This window comes from Schistocerca serialis, chromosome 3 (assembly GCF_023864345.2).
Source record: "Schistocerca serialis cubense isolate TAMUIC-IGC-003099 chromosome 3, iqSchSeri2.2, whole genome shotgun sequence".
NCBI lineage: Eukaryota > Metazoa > Arthropoda > Insecta > Orthoptera > Acrididae > Schistocerca > Schistocerca serialis.
The window spans coordinates 583,523,082-583,537,957 of record NC_064640.1 but is presented as its reverse complement, the minus strand read 5'-3'; positions in this window follow the sequence as shown (position 1 = coordinate 583,537,957).

Genomic DNA, 14,876 nt, shown 5'->3' with positions numbered 1-14,876 from the left:
GAGTAATTACATTAATATTATAGGTTATTGCGCACCTCAGTTTTTTTAAAAAAAGATGGAAGTCAATATAGCTAAGATTAGGGACGTTGGAGTAACAATCGGAGAATGAATATCTGGTCACCAAAAATGTCACTATTGCATTTTGGACTGTACATTAGAATTCCGCTTGCTATGTACGTATGTTTCTTCTTTCTTTAGTTATGTTACACACGCCGGAGTGAGTATTGTTCTCACATACAAGCCAGAAGTTACAATTTAATTAATGAAAATTAAGACTATTTAAATGGACTGATACTAGTGCCCCCATCACGCTAGTACATATCTGGAACACCGTTCCGCCTCAGTTGTTATTCCTTTAACCTCGTGACCTTTCAGAACATTTTCGAAAATCAATTACAAAAAATTTATCTTACAATAACAGTCCTTGCTGCGGACTGAATTGGATGGGCTTGAATAATTTCTTACCTTAACCCAGATATATATTTCTAGCTCTACGCAACGGTTTTTTTCGGGCGAGCATCTTTCATCCTTCAACACATACCTTTCCCGCTCATTCTCTGTATCACATACTTAGCCTGCACGGTCGGAGATCCGTTACAGAATTAAAGCAATCATAAATTTAAAGCGTGGACATACCCACATCTACATGGGTTAATATTGTTCGGATACTGTTCATCTGATACTGTAGGTGAGGCACAAACGTCCGGAACCTCCAAGAGCGTGGCCGAAGTGACGCAAACTATTTGTACAACTCGTGGCATCTCTGGTCCGAATGATTTCAAGTGGAGTGGAGGGCCACACCCACCATACATAAGCGTCAAATATCTATCTTTGTTAACACTCGGTGTCCAAAGCCCACTCCTATGCCCTGTTAAGTGTATAATCATGATCTCGGCAAAAATTATAGCGATGTCCGTCGCCTCTGTCCGCAGCTCGTGGTCGTGCGGTAGCGTTCTGTCTTCCCGCGAGGGGTTCCCGAGTTCGATTCCCGGCGGGGTCAGGGATTTTCTCTGCCTCGTGATGACTGGGTGTTGTGTGCTGTCCTTAGGTTAGTTAGGTTTAAGTAGTTCTAAGTTCTAGGGGACTGATGACCATAGATGTTAAGTCCCATAGTGCTCAGAGCCATTTGAACCATTTTTCCGTCGCCTCTTTAATAACATAAGCTCAGTATGAAGACAAATGGGCCAAGGTGCTCATCTCTTCACAAAGTATTTTGTATTCGCTTTGTAGGCCACATCCGACTTCAAAAACTCCTTCTTCTTTTTCTTCTTTTTGTGTTCAACCCTGGGTCTGGTTTGCAGCAGAGTACCATTTCTCTCTTCTGTCTGCCATCTTCTTCATTTCCACGTGTGTGTTACAACCAACGTTATTCATGATCTGTTGCATGTATGACATCCTTGCTCGCCCCCGCCGGTTCCTTCCCTCAATAGCTTCTTCTGCTACTGTTCCAATGATGTTTTTGTGTCGTAGCATTTGCTCTACCAGTTTGTCTATTCTTGTTTGGATGTGCCTCCTAAAACTACGATATTTCTATCCCGTCTTGGAATGTGGGTGCTATACTCACCAGTTTGTTATAAAAACTGAAGTAAAACCTGCTCCAAGTAACCTATTAGTATTATCGGATAAAATGAATCGCACAAGACAGTATATTAGAGATAATCAGAAACGCCATTTAAAGCCCACTAAATAGGTTTTCTGTAAGAGTGCTCTATTCAATACCTGCCAGAGGTAAGCATACTGTACATACACACACACACACACACACACACACACACACAACGCATACGCTACTCTCTCTCTCTCTCTCTCTCTCTCTCTCTCTCTCTCTCTCTCTCAATAATACTACACAACAGTGTACTCAAATAATATGCCACACCCTAATGTAATAGATAAATAAAAGTTATAAATGTTAGCTGTTTTACTCAGATAAATATGCAGATAAAACAACCATCCCGCCGGTACTACCAATATTTGACTAAAATTGCTAAATGACAATCTAAAATAGGCACAGTCCTCCGCAAAGAGTGTAATTCTGCTTGTATAATGATTCGTGACAACAGTCGACTGCGAGAAGTAATTCCGTTAGACATTCAAAATCTGTTACGCGAGAATCATTTGAGAAACATTAACGGTTTTCTGTTCTGTTTTAGCTACCTGTATGCGGGGCCAGTTCGAGAAAATTTTTCCGCACAAGTGATTTATTGTTTGGCGCCTCTTCTAGTTCCCCCTTTTTCACTCGTACACTTACACCCATGTCTCTTTTCACTACTAATTGTGATAGGCAATTTATACAAATCTTGCACTTGGGCGCCCCTCTGAGTTTGGCACCTCAATCATCTATCTACATCAACCTCTACATGATTACTCTGAAATTCAAATTAACTGCGTGGCGGAGGTTTCATCGAACAACCTTCAAGCAATGTCTCCACGGTTCATCTCTCCAACAGGGCAGGGGAAAACGAGCACATACATCTTTCTGTGCGAACTCTCATTTGTCCTGTTTTATCAAGCTGATAATTTCTCGCTATGTAGGTGAGAGTCAACACAATATTTTCACTTTCAGTGGAGAAAGTTGGTGAGTGAAAGTTCACGAGAAGATTCTGCTGCAACGAAAAATGCCTTTGTTTTATTGACTGCCATGTTAATTCACCCATCATGTACGTTGCACTCTGTACCCTATCTTGCGAAAATACAAAACGAGCTGCCCTTCGTTGACCTTTTTCAATGTCCTCCGTCAGTCGCATCTGATGCGGATCCCACACCGCACAGCAGTACTCCAGAAGGGGGCGGACGAGCGTGGTTTACGTAGTCTCTTTAGTCGATGTGTTGCATTTAGTAAATGTTCTACCAAGAAATCGCTGTCTTTGGTTTGCTTTACCCACAACATTATCTCTGTGACCGTTCTAACTGAAGTTAATCGTAATTGTAATCCCTGGGTGCCAAGTATAATATACAGCCTTAGATTTGTGCGATTAATTGTCTAACCGAATTTTAGCGCACTTTCTTATAGTACTCATGTGGACAACTTCACACTTTTCGTTATTTAGAGTTAATTTGCCACGTTTTGCACCATACAGACGTCTTAAGTATGTCATTTTGCAGTGGGTTTTGATCATCTGATGACTTTACAAGATGGTGAAAGAAAGCATCGTCTGCAAACAATCTAAGTTGGCTGTCAGATTGTCTCCTATGCCGTTTATGCAGATCAAGAACAGCAGGGGGATTATAATATTTCTTTCGGGAACGCCGGGTATTACTTCTGTTTTACACGATGACTTTCCGTCAGTTTTTATGAACTGTGACCTACCTGACAGGAACTCATGAATCCAGTCGCACAGCTGAGACGGACGCTGTTTGATTAGAAGACGCTTGTGAGGAATGGTGTCGAAAGCTTCTGGAAATCTGAAAATGCGGGATCAGTTTGACAGCCACTGTTGATTGCACTCATTACTTCGTGAGAATTGAGATCTAGTTGTGTTTCACAGAACGATTTACCTGTTATTCAGTAAATCGTTTTCTTCGAGATAATTCATTATGTTCTAGCACAGAATATATTCCAAAACACTACGTAAGTGATATGGGTATGTAATTCAGCGGATTACTCCTATTTCAGTAGTATCTGGGTAGGCTGAGCGCACTCGCTGATAATTTACCGACATTTTTCATTTTTTTATAAATATATCACTTGAGCACACTAGGGGGTAATTTACTGAGCAAACACGCCCACAAGATGAATAAATTAATTTTATTCAGGGGTGAAAAAATTAACCCCTAAATAACTGAGCAAACACACCCATAAGATCAATAAATGATTTTAATAATTATTCTTTAAACTTCAATAACCATAACGCTCTGTATGAAAATTTTCTAGAACAACTCTTTTATCATACTGAAATGAGAATTCTGTCTTAACTTGTTTGTTAACCAGATTTTTAGTATCTGCATCTCTGGTTATTTGATAGTACTGACTGCCTTAGCTGTTTGATATTGTCCTGAAAATTGGAAAAAGTGCAAACATGACGCAGTCTAAGAGAGCTGTACCTGGCACTAATCTATACAAGAAGGCTTTTAGAAATTCTCAGTTAATATTCTGTGTTGTGCATCAGATATCAAATTTTTCTTGCTGAGCGTTACTACATATGTGATTCTATCTTTAGGAATTTTGTCGTTAAAAGTGGCACACAATTTCATAGTTGTTTTTAGGATAGTCAAAACATTCATTCTTCGAGTAATATTAATGACATAGATAGGAAATTTTCAAAAAAAACTGAATGGACTCACATTAACATCGCCATTCAATTGTGTGACTCACTTAAAATCACGAAATGCATCATAAGCCATGAGATAATTATTTGGTGGATCTACATTACATGCTCCTTGAGGAAAAACTTCATTTCTTTCATTTTTAATATAGATATTTTGTAATTTAACGTGGTCAAATAAGGAAGAGTCACTCAATGGATAATTTTTTCTTTTTGTGTGGAAAACAACAAAGATGAAATAAGGTATGTCAAACTCCATCGAGTTACAGTAATTCGTGACATTCAACTCAAAATTTCTCTTTTCATCTAATCCAGCAATTTCGACGTTTTGTGGCTCAAAGAAAGATATGGGAATTTTTGGGTTTTTCAGACTTTCTTGATGTAGCTCGAGTGAATATTCTGGGTCATATCTAAGTATAGGAAAACGGATTTTTATCGATTCTACAATAATTTAACCTTCTTTTGGAAGAGTGTCTTTTATTTCAATTCCAGTGTCATTTTTATCAGTCTTTCTAATAATTGCATCTCCCGCAGTTGGACTCCAAGTGAAAATTACTGTTAAATCTCCTTCCCATGTGACTTCTTTATAATCTTTGAGAAACATGTCCTATAATTCTAGTGGATAAAGCAGCTCACTTCTCATCTTTCTTAATTTGCCAGTGTTGACTATATATCTTTACATAGCTAACTCATCAGTTAGAGACTGAGTCATTCGAATAAGGGCAGATGAAGAAATCAAAGGATGATCGATTCTAGATAAACTATTGTTTCCTTTTTTAACTGTGATAACTTCGAAAACTTTTGCTACATAATTATCATTAACTTTTTATTGGATAATCTGTACCATCAGTTCCAGTAATACTGAAGTTCATGTATAACTGAGCATGATGAGAATGAATCCAACCATCTTTAATATTTATATTGATCTCAGTGTTCTTGTTGGTGAGATTTAAATTGTTTTTAGTCTTCTCATCCACGGGGAATGAGTAGAATTGATAGCTCTCGAATTCATTCATGATCTAATACGGATAAAATTTAAATAATTTCAAAAATAACTGACTAGCCAACTGACTGACTGACTGACTGACTCGCTGACTAACTGGCTAACTGACTGAGCAACTAAAAAACAACTGATTAATGTTTTTCCATCTCTAATAAATGTTCGCAAAATGCGATCCAGAGGTTGTGAAAAAGGCTAAACGAAATAGAAAGATAAAGAAACATTTAAAAGAGTAGTTTAAAAATAGAAAAAATAACCTAGAACAGAATATGAAAAATATAAGAAAGAAGATTGAACAGTTATTGATGCAATAGAAAAAGTGAAAAAACAAATCATTGACTTAGGTGATAATGTACTGAAAGCTACTGAAGAAAATAGATAGATTGAAAAACAAATAGTTCCTTATAAACGTTATACTGAAGAATTAAATGATGTACCACAAATTAAACAGGATTACACATTAAATGAATCAGATTCACAGGGGTTACCGAAAAAATGTGATGAAGAAAAGGGAGCTGTCATGAAAATAAAGACCAGTGATGTTAAAAAAATAAATGCAGGTGAAATAATGCTAACGACAGTGAAGCTAAAGTTTTTGGACTAAGACCTGTTAGCACCATTAAATGTATAGGAAGATTATCAGTAACATTTGAAGGAGGTAAATTAACAGTTGAAAAGACATACGAAGGAACTGATGGTGTGATGAATTTTTACAGAAGAGAAATTCGATTCAGTAGACTTATCGAATTAAATTGGTATATTGTATAATGCAGGAGCATTGTATTCTGAAAATAACCCAAACAGAGTCAAAGCAAGTAGAGGAATCCTATATAATGGTTTGATAAAAGAATTTGGTAATGACTATTTTCCAAAATTAAGAAAACCAACTACAGATTCTTCAGAGTTTTCGTAATTAAGTTCACTTGAGAAAACAGAACACAGTCTGAACTCTCTTCAACAGTCATTGGTGTAGGTTTAATTAAACATTATACAGAAAAACCAGTTGAATCTACCTGGATGAATGATGTCCATCACTTAATTGACACATAAGCCATAATCCATAGATAAGAATCGGCCGGAAATGAAAGCTATCGTAAAGAAAATGTTGACACAGCGCAGATGTTAACAAATAAATTTAAAGATTTCAAAATCGATAGTCAAAAAGGAATTCCATATTTAATTAGATTTTTGAATAATCTTCCTCACATATTTTGGAAAAGTGATAAACATGGAAAAGAATTAGTCAATTGGGCTTTAAATTATTTCTCAATGCCTGAGATGCATTTGTGAGGGTGCTTGTACTGCGGACATTTCACTAAACTTGAAGAACGATTAGCACATGGTGATCCTGGAATAAATAAATTTAGACAAAGCTTGCAAACAACATGACATCGCCAATTGTGATCATAAAAATTTAGAAAAAGACACAAATCTGATAAAGAACTTCAGTTAGCTGCCAAAGAAACAATGCATGCAAGTGATGCTTCTTTAGGTGAAAAATCTGCTGCAACTGCAGTCGGAGAAATAATGGATGGAAATAGAAAATTAGGAGTGGGCTTAGGTGTTAATGATAATGGAGGGGGAGTATAAAACAGTGTTTAGCAGTGACTATTCTTATTCTAAAGACAATGAATATCATGTTTGATTTCTTTGTATTCAAGCTTGTAATTTGTTAAAGAATTAATTAAATTACTTTTAATTTGTTTTATATTTCCAGGGTTCTAGCTTGAGAACCCTGAAGTTCCAAATTTAATAAAGTACAAAATGTTGTTTGTAGCTGAATAATCCATGGCTTCAAGCAAAAGAAGTTGCTGAAATTTTAGGATATAGTAATCCACAACAAGCTATCAGAGTAAATGTTGATGTTGAAGATAAGACAAGATATACAGACATTTTGGGTGCCACCTCCCAGGAGGGTCCAACCAAAAGCAGATAGAAAAAGTTATAACAATATAGGCGGTAGCGATATTCAACCCCCTTCAAACACGTGGCCCAGAGGCTAAATTTTAGCCCTCGGAAAATCTTAAACAAAATAAGATCACCAAGGATTACATTATTAATCTCTCGAATTTCAACATCTTTAGCTTTAAGCCATGATAAAATCGTGTTGGCTGCATGTTTGAAGGGGTGAGTGATTTGCTCACCCCCTACTTTTCCGTAAATATTACAATGTTTATCTCCAACATAATTTCTAACAGCTCTTTGTAGGCTCTTTCATTTTTGATTTTGTAATCAGAGAGTATAAACCTCATGCAGTCAGAGACTACTTTAGCTGTCGCTGATTCACTAGTAAAAATAGCCGATTTTTCATTACCTCTTAAGGGGACCAAATTGGTCAACTTTAAATTTTAAGTGAACCAATATAATCCTTTTTCATTTGTTTAAGATTTTCAGTGGTCAAACTTTTATCACCTGGAATTAAATACAAAACCATGAAATATAATTAGTAAATAAGACATTCTTCTCTTCAGACATCCATAATACTGATGTAAATAAACTAATGAATAAATATCTCAATGAATGGAAGTGTTCAAGAAGTGTAGAAAATGCTAAAATTGAGAATTCAGTCGATAATCTTTATCCACACATGTATACAAACGATAAGAATTCAAATATATGTAAAGAATATGAAAAACACTATCAGAAAAACACATAGAATAATAATCGAGTTCTTAGTGTATGTGGAAAATATATTACGACTAGATAGTATAAGAAACATTTAAAGCAAATTTCGAGCGATGAGCATTCTAAAATATTATTGTCAATGGAAAAATAAGAAGAAGAAACTGATGCTCATTCTAAAAAATATATTGTTTGTTAATAAGTTAAAGATTTTAGTGGTTTTTACTTAAATTTACCATCAAAGGACAAACGTTCAAGTAGATGCAAGAGTTAACTTCAAGATTATTATAAACAGTGATGGATGTTAAATAAAATTAATAGAGCTCGAAGTGACGAAGAACATTCTATAAATAAAGAACAAGTAAGCAGTGCAAAATTTATTGGTTGTCAAGAATTTAAAGATTTTAGTTGTTTCTACAGAAACAGGGTCAAACACTCGAGTAGGTACAAGCCTTGTCATCTAGAAGAAAGGCAGAATAGGAAAATAGTGTGTACATGTGGAAAATTAATAGTTAAAAGTGGTCTAAAATAATTGGCAAGAAGAAGACACATAAAACTAACCGAAAATGAAATTACTACATTTGAAACTTTTTGTAAACCTAATGTTTTCTGTCATTAATAAATGGAAGCCTTATAGAGAGAGTTTACAGTCGCCCAACTTCGTGATTGTTGGAGAAGGAATAATTTATGTGTATGTAGCAGATTTAGAAAAGCTGATTTAACTAACTTAAACATTTCAAATTATTTGCCACCTCCTACAAGGACTCTCAAGCAAAGAATCGTGGAATGAAAGGATAGACAACATTAATGAAATCAGAATTAATTAATTTAATAGTGTTACAGGAGTTTCAATTTCATCCAGAATTATTCCAAAAGATTTGATCAAGACCGAAACGTATACCTAACATAAATAATTTTTATATATTTGATGTTACTGCAAAAACTCGATCACCAAGAGAGGAAAAAATAGTGAGACTAGATCAAATTTCTCCAGTCAGTAGTAAACTGTTTGACCAAGAAAAAGAGAGGAAACCATCCAAAAAAAGGATTTATTCGAGATTAAAGAAATTAGATCGAGATTTAACCAAAAATTTAAATCACGGTCTGAACTGAGTTTAACAATACTAATATTGCCTAACTCGATACCATAAGTGTGAAAGCCGATTACATAATGAAAGCACTCAATTCTGGTTAGCACACTGGACTCGCATTCGGGAGGACGACGGTTCAATCCCGGGTCCGGCCATCCTGATTTAGGTTTTCCGTGATTTCCCTAAATCGCTTCAGGCATATGCCGGGATGGTTCCTTAGAAAGGGCACGGCCGATTTCCTTCCCCATCCTTCCCTAATCTGAGCTTGTGCTCCGTCTCTAATGACCTCATTGTCGACGGGACGTTAAACAGTAATCTCCTCCTCCTCCGCACTCAATTCTATGGTATATGTAGCTAAGAAGGGAAGTAATTTTAGGAAACAAGATAAGCTGAATATAACCACCAATAACCCATAAATGTTTTAACCAGTTTCTACAGGATACAACGCATTGTATAATACTCGAGGACCTGTTCAAGTTATGTGAAATAAAATGAGAGATATCTTAACATCTGATGAGACTGTTGATATAGCAGAAACCTCATTTAATATTTAGATGCTATCAATCCCTAGCATACAAGATAGTAAAGGCTAAAGATAATAAATTTAGTGCAAGACAATAAGACTAAGAGATGCATCACAAGAATTAAAAATGTAAATATTTACCTGAAAATACAATTGCTGTATTGGATTAGGAACAGAAAAAGAATTGTAGCAAAGAATCCATAGCTTGGTTAAACAGTTAAACAATAACAATATCTCGCATGCTCTTAATGGTGGCAAAATAAGAATAGCTGGTGCAAAAGTAAATGGATTTGATGGAGCAACTAATACTGTTTATCAGTGCCATGGTTGTTTCTGGCATCGATGTACAAAATGTTTTAAAAGTGAGACAATTAACACTAAAATTAAAGAAACAATGGATCACCTTTATCAAAAGACATTAACAAGAAGCTAAGAAATACGAAATTATGGACATAATTTAGTAGAGATGTGGCAATGTGATTGGCTTAACTCATCAGAGCACAAAAAACTTAAAACATTTAAACAGTTACCAGAAGTTGTCGAACCATTGCATTGAAGATATGCATTATACGGTGGGTGTAAACATGTGATAAAATTAAGAGCTAAAGCAAATGGTGTTAGCACAAATATAAAATACATTGATGTATATAGTCTTTATCCAACTGTACAATATTATGATTACTATATTGAGCGACATGAGAGAAAAATACATATACTAAGATATTAAAGTAAAAAGTGGTATGGTTTTGTGAAATGTAAAGTACTGGCACCAGAGGTTTGTATCACTCTGATTTGCCTGTATGTATACAAATCGATAAAAATGAAAAACTATTGTTTCCTTTGTTTGTCAAATGTGTTCAAGAAAAAATAAATAACTGCAATCATAGTGATGATGAAAGAAGTTTTATTGATACATGGGTAACAGATGAAGGGAAGTTGGCTGTAGAAATGGGATATAAAATTTTAGTTGTCTATGAAGTTTGGGATTTTAGAGATAAAAGCCAAATGTTGTTAAGAAATTATGTGAAAGATTTTATGAAAATAAAACTGAAAACAGTTCATATAATTTCGAATCCGGTTAAGAGTATATCAAAACAGTTAAAGAGAAAAGGGATATTGACTTAGATCCTGACAGAATAAAGAAAAATCCTGGAAAATGAGCTACTGCTCAGATCTGTCTTAATTCAATATGGGTAAAATTCGGACAAAGGCAAAATGTGAGTAAAACTATGTGGCCGATTTATAAAAGGTTTAAGAGATACTTTTGGATGATTGGTTAGATAATATAGATATAAAGTTCCTTAATGACAATATGGTTCAAATGAAATAAAATTTCAAGGATTATTATGTGGAAAATAATACATCCACAAATATTTGATAGCAGCATTCACTACATCAAATGCAAGGCTTAGATTGTATAATATGTTAGATAAACTTGGAGAATCTGTTATATATTTTAATACCGATTCTGTAGCATATACTGACAATCGGAAAATACTGTGGAAACAGGTTGTATGTTAGGAGAATGGACTGCTGAATTAGGAAATAACTGGATTACAGATTGGGCTTGGACTCGACCGAAAGTTATTATTACCAGAAACATTACCGGCCGCGGTGGCCGAGCGGTTCTAGGCGCTTCAGTACGGAACCGCGCGACTGCTACGGTCGCAGGTTCAAATTATGCCTCGGGCATGGATGTGTGTGATGTCCTTAGGTTAGTTAGGTTTAAGTATTTCTAAGTTCTAGGAGACTGATGACCTCAGATGTTAAGTCCCATAGTGCTCAGAGCTGTTTGAACCATTTTGAACCAGAAACATGATAAAAAACAGAGTTGAAGGTAAAGGGTTTCACTTTAAACTATAAGAAAATTCAAAAGCTGAATGGTGAATCTATGATAATATTAATTCAGTACGAAGTTAAAGAAAAGATAAAATTTGAGTACAATCCGATAACCAGAGATGCAGATACTAAAAATCTGGTTGACAAACTAGTTAAGAAAGAATTCTCATTTAAATATGATAAAAGAGCTGTTCTAGAAAATTTTGATACAGTGCCTTACGGTCATTAAAGTTTAATGAATAATAATTAAAATCATTTATCTATCTTGTGGGCGTGTTTACTCAGTTATCAGAATTATTTTATTCAACTTGTTTCTGTGTTTGCTCAGTAAATCATACCCTAGTGTGCTCAAGTGATCTATTTATAAAAAATGGAAGACGTCGGTAAATTATCTGCGAGTGCACTCAGTCTAACCTTTCTTGGGTATTGATGTGACTTGCGCAACTTTCTAGTGTTTTAGTACAGATCGTTCTATGAGTTAGCAGTTGTCTATCATTGTTAGATATGGAGCTATTGTATCAGCATGCTTTGAAAGAATCCTGACTGGTATGCAGTCCGGACAGGAAACCTTTTATTTATTAAGTGATTTAAGTTACTTCACTACACCGAGGATATCTACTTCTAAGTTACTCGTTTTGCCACTTGTTCTAGATTCGAATTCTGGAATATTCACTTCGTCCTCTTTGGTGAACGAGTTTCTGAAAGCTGTGTTAGGCAACTGTGCTTTGGTAGCGCTATCATAAGCGACGTAACGATTCTTAACGCCCAGTGAAGGTGCTGATTGCGTCTTGCCACTAGTGTACTTTGCATATGACCAGAATCTCTTTCGGTTTTCTGCCAGATTTCGAGTTTCGTTGCGGAAACTATTAAAAGCATCTCGCACTGCAGTTCGCGCTAAACTTCGAGTATCTGTAACATTTCACCAATCTTGTGGATTTTGCGCAGCAGCTACTAATTGTAATACGTCAGGTATAGCAGTCTTACGCCTGTGACGGTTCTAGCACTGCTCTCAGCTTGGTGCCCCTTGAACTACATTTTACTGTGTTTTAAGTTCTCCTTAACATAGCTACAAAAAAATTACATTTCACTACCCTTTAGCATCTAAGTAACATAGTTCACAGTTATTATCAAGAATTCTCACTTTTTAAATTTCAACAAGTCACACAGTTCAAAGCCACGAGTTCGTCCCTTAATAATCTTCGGGCTATACACCTTTTTAGAATGATACAGCGTAGGAAATTAGTATTCCATAGCCTCCACGTCACCATAACTTAGGCATGTGGGCCAACAGGTGTCTGCGGAAGCACTTCAGGAACTACTCATAGTCCAAGATGGACGCTTTTACTGAAATGTCGCACAGCCAGTTTAAAATGTCCACATAGCGCGCCTGAGTACATTCGTGCGCCTTCCTCCTGACACGATTAGTCACATTTTTTTCTTTTTTTGTTTGAAAAATAAAATCTGCTCATACTTGACAATATATTACAGAGATAAAATATATTCCTACTAGCGGATCGCATTACCTTACATAAAAATAATAATTTCAGAACGTTTAATTAAAGTCCGAACAATAGTTTACGCACATGAAAAATGCACACAACTCTACAGATTGTCACAAAACATACATTAATAACATAAGGGCTAATTTTATAAAATAAAGTAGGAGACTGAACAAATGGTCTCATATACATATCAATGTATGCGTGTTAATAAAATATATCCGTTTCGCTCCCTTTGCGTTATGTAGCACGCGCGCTTAGCACAACGCTCAGCAACAGCGTGAATCTTTTGGCTGGTGTACGATAATGGCCATTAAAATTGTGTAAATTAAAGGTAGAGAGGGGAGAAGAGAGGAAAAGGAAGGAACTTTTGATGTCAGTTGCATCGGGAATTTTTGTGGACTCAGTGGCGACGAGCGAAAAATACGTTGTAGACGGGGATTCGAACCCAGGAGCTCATGGTTACGAGGAAATTGTACATGCAGTGTGCAAGACTTGACCCATCTGGTTTATATGGTAGTTTCTCACTGTCACTTTCAAACATTATTTGTATCACAGAATGGCACCAACCCTAGCATAGAAGAACTTCACGAAGTGAGGTGTCAGTGAAGTACAGTGTTCAATTTGCCTTAAAAGATTTAAAACGCGAGTAGTCACAACAAACTTGTGACATAATACAAGGAGCACATGTGAAACTTAACAGTTGATTCATAGTTTACAATAAAAACAGACAGCAGTTTTCCTGTTGCCTGTGGATACATAACATGCCTTTATCAGCTTGTAGCCCTTGAAAAAGGACAAATTAACACGAAAAGCGGCGTACTTAAACCTCAGGTTTCACCCTTTTAGCACAGACTTTTCTTAATGTCAAAACAGTGGTACGATCCCCGTTTGCAACATAATTTTTGAACAGTGTTCCAAGAATTAGAATCAATAGAAGAATACTAGCGATTTTTTGCAGCGGTCATCATTTTCCTAGAAAAGCAGGAAACGGTAAACGGGCCACGTTTTCGTTTATTTGCCTATTTAATTTAATTTTTTCATTTTATGTACCTTTAAACTGAAGAAATCAAAAGTTTTCAATCTTTTTACAATTTTTGCTTTTGTTATAGGAATTAATAGGAATAACAACCGAAAAGAGATTATTTTAGAAACCGGTTATTCTGAGCGGTTTTAGTAGTCCTGTTAAACTGGCTTTGAAAAACACCGATATAACCGAAAGCCGGTTGTTTCAGCGATACCCACCGTCCCTATTGAGATGTTGAATGGAGTTTTGAACACTGCTTCCTGAACCCATCAGTTTCATATTCTTGTAACAAATGGGATCTTGCGTTACAAATGGGAGCAGCAATGTGGCGAAACGATAACCCAGTCTCAATAAGCGCCGATGCTCCACCGTCGAAGTGCGACATTGGTAGAGGACGTTTCTCCTTCTTACAGGAGGTACAACTCGGTCTTATCACAACCAGCTGACATTCAGATGCAATTTCCGAATGCAAAAACGGCCGTGTAGTCTTTCCGCATATACAATATTTATATCAACTTCGTGTGGCTGTGCCGTGTTGCCAGTCATTTTCATATCCAAGAAGGTGGCACACTTCATGATAGTTTGAAGCTTGTTGCATTCTGTATGCCTGGTGTTGCAACTTGAATCGTTAGCAGCGTAAATTTGTAAAATGGTCATAACTGGCTTAATTTGGATTTCGATTTTCTCTCTGTGTCGACAGCACTAATTCGAAATGCAGAGTATACAAGGTGTTAGCAAATTCGCATTACGAACTTCTAAGACTGAGTACATAATATTCTGAACAGGAACCCATGTCCGGAACTTCATCTAACGAGCCTACAGAGCGTCAAAATTATAAGCGCTGGCGCCTGTAAATGTGTGTATATACAGAGTGATTCCATGATGAAATTTCAAACTTTCAAAATGATGGAGACGGATAAATGTATGATTTTGAGGTAAGGATTCCTGGTTCCGAAACGAACGATTCGGAAGTTACTAGCAGAAGCCATTGTAAGACCTCTGACTCTGGACTA